Source organism: Procambarus clarkii, chromosome 22, assembly GCF_040958095.1.
Source record: "Procambarus clarkii isolate CNS0578487 chromosome 22, FALCON_Pclarkii_2.0, whole genome shotgun sequence".
Classification (NCBI taxonomy): domain Eukaryota; kingdom Metazoa; phylum Arthropoda; class Malacostraca; order Decapoda; family Cambaridae; genus Procambarus; species Procambarus clarkii.
This window is the reverse complement of record NC_091171.1, coordinates 46,823,048-46,828,590: the sequence shown is the minus strand read 5'-3', so window position 1 is coordinate 46,828,590 and position 5,543 is coordinate 46,823,048.

Sequence of the window (5,543 nt, the reverse complement as noted above, 5' to 3'; positions counted from 1 at the left end):
GAAAAGGTCTCTGTATACATTGCGTATTGCCGTCAGTATCAGGTACGTGGTGATCATGTCACCTCATATGCTTCACTGCTTTAATGTTAGTGAACTCACCTAATTGTGCTTGCAGGGTTGAGCCTTTAAGCTCCGCCAGTAGTTCAATGCAGTGACACTTTTCACTCGTTTTTCTTATATTTAAATTTACAACTGTAAATGGATTTACCTGGAATGTGAACATTGCTTCTATATCTACTATGTCAATCTCCGTCAGTATCTTGTAAGTCGTTATCATGTCCGCCCTGTTCGTTCTTTCTCCCCAGTATAGTGACGTCTATTTTCCTCAGGTTCTTCATAGCTCAGTCCTCTTAGCTCAGGAACTGGGACACTTTTGGAATTTTCTAATTAATGTTTAGTTCCATTAGGTACCGGGGTTCCATGCCGGGGCAGCATACTCAATAACAGGTCTCACGAAGGTTGTATACAGCCCCTGATAGGGATTTTTGTACAAGTTTTTGAAGGGTAATGGGGCGTTTGCCAGTATGGTGTATGCTGTATGCTGTCCTTGTGTTCTCCTGGTGTATGCTGCCCAGGTGTTCTCCTGGTGTATGCTGTCCTTGTGTTCTCCTGGTGTATGCTGCCCCTGGTGTTCTCCTGGTGTATGCTGCCCCTGGTGTTCTCCTGGTGTATGCTGTCCTTGTGTTCTCCTGGTGTATGCTGCCCAGGTGTTCTCCTGGTGTATGCTGCCCCTGGTGTTCTCCTGGTGTATGCTGTCCTTGTGTTCTCCTGGTGTATGCTGCCCCTCGTGTTCTCATGGTGTATGCTGACCCCTGGTGTTCTCCTGGTGTATGCTGCCCTGGTGTTCTCCTGGTGTATGCTGTCCTTGTGTTCTCCTGGTGTATGCTGCCCCTCGTGTTCTCATGGTGTATGCTGACCCCTGGTGTTCTCCTGGTGTATGCTGCCCTCGTGTTCTCCTGGTGTATGCTGTCCTTGTGTTCTCCTGGTGTATGCTGCCCCTCGTGTTCTCATGGTGTATGCTGACCCCTGGTGTTCTGGTGTATGCTGCCCTGGTGTTCTCCTGGTGTATGCTGCCCTGGTGTTGTCCTGGTGTATGCTGCCCCCACGTGTTCTCCTGGTGTATGCTGCCCTGGTGTTCTCCTGCTGTATGCTGCCCCTGATGTTCTCCTGGTGTATGCTGTCCTTGTGTTCTCCTGGTGTATGCTGCCCCTCGTGTTCTCATGGTGTATGCTGCCCTTAGTGTTCTCCTGGTGTATGCTGCCCCTCGTGTTCTCCTGGTGTATGCTGCCCCTCGTGTTCTCCTGGTGTATGCTGCCCCTCGTGTTCTCCTGGTGTATGCTGCCCCTCGTGTTCTCCTGGTGTATGCTGCCCCTCGTGTTCTCCTGGTGTATGCTGCCCCTCGTGTTCTCCTGGTGTATGCTAACCCTCGTGTTCTCCTGGTGTATGCTGCCCCTCGTGTTCTCCTGGTGTATGCTGCCCTCGTGTTCTCCTGGTGTATGCTGCCCCTGGTGTTCTCCTGGTGTATGCTGCCCTCGTGTTCTCCTGGTGTATGCTGCCCTCGTGTTCTCCTGGTGTATGCTGCCCTCGTGTTCTCCTGGTGTATGCTGCCCCTCGTGTTCTCCTGGTGTATGCTGCCCCTCGTGTTCTCCTGGTGTATGCTGCCCCTCGTGTTCTCCTGGTGTTTGCTGCCCTCGTGTTCTCCTGGTGTTTGCTGCCCCTGGTGTTCTCCTGGTGTATGCCGCCCTCGTGTTCTCCTGGTGTATGCTGCCCCTGGTGTTCTCCTGGTGTATGCTGCCCTCGTGTTCTCCTGGTGTATGCTGCCCTCGTGTTCTCCTGGTGTATGCTGCCCTCGTGTTCTCCTGGTGTATGCTGCCCTCGTGTTCTCCTGGTGTATGCTGCCTCTGGTGTTCTCCTGGTGTATGCTGCCCTCGTGTTCTCCTGGTGTATGCTGCCCTGGTGTTCTCCTGGTGTATGCTGCCCCCTCGTGTTCTCCTGGTGTATGCTGCCCTGGTGTTCTCCTGGTGTATGCTGCCCCCTGGTGTTCTCCTGGTGTATGCTGTCCCTCGTGTTCTCCTGGTGTATGCTGCCCCCTGGTGTTCTCCTGGTGTATGCTGCCCCTCGTGTTCTCCTGGTGTATGCTGCCCCCTGGTGTTCTCCTGGTGTATGCTGCAGCCTGGTGTTCTCCTGGTGTATGCTGCCCCCTGGTGTATGCTGCCCCTGGTGTTCTCCTGGTGTATGCTGCCCCCTGGTGTTCTCCTGGTGTATGCTGCCCCCTGGTGTTCTCCTGGTGTATGCTGCCCCTGGTGTTCTCCTGGTGTATGCTGCCCTCGTGTTCTCCTGGTGTATGCTGCCCCCTGGTGTTCTCCTGGTGTATGCTGCCCCCTGGTGTTCTCCTGGTGTATGCTGCCCCTAGTGTTCTCCTGGTGTATGCTGCCCTTGTGTTCTCCTGGTGTATGCTGCCCTCGTGTTCTCCTGGTGTATGCTGCCCTCGTGTTCTCCTGGTGTATGCTGCCCTCGTGTTCTCCTGGTGTATGCTGCCCTGGTGTTCTCCTGGTGTATGCTGCCCTGGTGTTCTCCTGGTGTATGCTGCCCCTCGTGTTCTCCTGGTGTATGCTGCCCTCGTGTTCTCCTGGTGTATGCTGCCCTGGTGTTCTCTTGGTGTATGCTGCCCCTGGTGTTCTCCTGGTGTATGCTGCCCTGGTGTATGCTGCCCCTCGTGTTCTCCTGGTGTATGCTGCCCTGGTGTTCTCCTGGTGTATGCTGCCCCTTGTGGGAAATTTTTACCCACCATATCTAATAATCATCTAAGAAATGTATAATTTCTATATCATATCTAATTCATATCAAAATCATATCTAAATCGTATCAAAATCATATTAGAATCATTAAAGATTCATTATATAGCTTGATCCTGGATGACAATGGCACCATGAACACGTACGCAACAGGGGCCCTTTTGATGCCTACGTGACTTTGTACATGATTTCTCAAGGATCCAGAAGCTTCTAGAAGGACTTCTTAATTAAAAAACTATTGGAACATTGATTCAACATCCGGTAGGATTAAAAATCGAATCCTTAATAAGAATCAGTGGTACTTTCAAATACTACTTATAATCTTTAAATCTTATATCTAATTATATTATAATCACATCTTATCTTAATCATAAGTCTAGACTGTAAAAATAATCAACCAATATTCATAGAAGGCTACCGTGCTCAGAGAGCATGGTAGGGCGATGGGGGGAGTGAAGCGCCGACCAACAAAGCCCGGGGCACTCCGCGTTTGTTAACAAATGAGTGAACAAGTGACTGATCCTTAGCGAACATTACCAGCTCAAGGACACCTTATCTAATATTTTTTATCGCCAGTGAACACTCTCTAGAACTGGGGGAGTACCTGGACAATATCTACAAGGAAAATCCTAGAACATTTATAAAATAAGAGTGTTTAGTGGAGATCACAGTGACGAGGTTTCCACCACCTTCATTCCTATTCTTTATCAAATATCATTTTTCTGCAACGCAGTTAAAGAAAAATCCAAGTAGCAACGCTACCAGATCATCATACAGCAACGCTGTAGCAAAATATCGTGCCTAAACTCAACAAGAGAGTTAATCAGTCTGGCAAACTTGTCAGACAGGCACCCCGACTGGCAGAGAAGTATATTGAGGGTTATTTGGTGTATGATTGGCCAATTGTATGCTTGTGTAACTTTAATATCCTATAAATCTGTCTGTTGGTTAAAAAGCGAGGCAAAGCCTCATTCATCGGTACGTTTATTAAAATTGTAGTGTAGCTGTGAATCTTATCCAAGCACTGAACCTCATGGGTGTCCATTGTGTCAGAAAATAATTCAGCCTCAATAAGTAAAAACCTCACAAGTGTCCATAGTTTTGGAAAAGATTCAGTCAAGCTAACTGTATCATATAAATTGAATATGTCTGCATATATATTTGAATATATAAATTAAGTTATCAATTGTTTGCTTAGTTAATTTTTAAGTTATCATATAAGTTCATTTAATTGAATATAATTTCTAGTACTTGATAGTATTAAGACTACATTTAAGGTCATTTATTATACTTTTACAATTTAATTTGTTGTTTATAGTATAAGTACATATTGGCTGTTAAGTTATGGTGCTAGGTTAGACTATGTATGTTTAAATCCCTGATTTAAACAGAGCCAGTGTTCAGTCAGATAACTGAATTTATCAAATCTTATCCTTGTATAAAATACAAGCTGATGTGAGATCCCTGTCTACAGGTGGATTGGAACTTCTATCAACATAGTCATTCACCCCACCTGTCCCTTACAGCCCACAGTTTGTCATTAGGAAAAGAGGATCTAGGATTTACAACCCTAGCTAGAGATTTTAGTTGAATTAATTTGCAGACAGTAAATTTTTAATTTAGTTCAGTACAAGTCCCTGGTAGTCTCCTCTTATATCAATCCCAGCAGGTTTTTCCCACATTAATGGTCCTTCGAACCGGATAATAATGGTCCTTTGTACCTAGATATTTAGGATCATTCGTTTACCAAATATTTCAATGCCAAATACATAAGAAACTTCTTGATTTTGCATTGGAATAATTCTTACATATTCTAGCATAACCTAGCTATCAGCCAATGTTTATCATAGCTATATATCTAAGTAAACAAATAGTTTGCAGTGGCTTAAGCCACCATATCCATTAACTAGTAAGCATTCATAACAAACTGATACTGTTTTGTGTTAAGAAACCTCAGTAATTAAGTATATCAGTGTCAAAGACACTGCACTGCATCTTAATCATAAAATACCATTACCTACCTCATTGTGGTAACATTACATATATATTTAAGTGTATTATCTAGCATTATCTCTAATCTACTGATTTTCAGAGCTGCTCATTACATAATATTCATTAAAAAAGTGTTATCATCACTGTAAGAGCATTCCTTACAATCTAACCATAATCAACTATATCATACCCTATAACAGGTAAAACCAGTAGACATTCTACTGTATTTTATCTAACAATTATTATGGTAACAGATTTTGTAATGACTTTGCAAAAATAGTGCCATTTACTATTTTTAAAAAATTATTACAGGATTTACCAACTTGGTGCATTCGTGCATTCGGGTCACAAATCAAATTATTACAGTACTTTTGATAATTGAACACCTGCTACAACCAGATTCCTGGGAGGAAATGAAGGACGATCTTTGGAATCATTACCTAAGTAGACAGGAAAGCTCATTTATCAAAATACATTAACATCAAACATATTCATCAGAAAAAAAGAGAAAAATCTCGGAATCTCCGAAACTCGGAAAAAGTCAAAATGACTAACAGTATTCCACCAGCAACTGAAACAGAAAAGAAAAGGACACAAAGTGTCTAAAAAATCACTTGAATCTACAGCCTACAGACTATTTAAATCAGGTGATAGACAAATGTCATCATCACTTGGCTACAATAGTCTACAATTGGGGATTAAGACCAATCTTAATCTCACATCACAATCTGAAAGGCTAACAACACATTGACAATG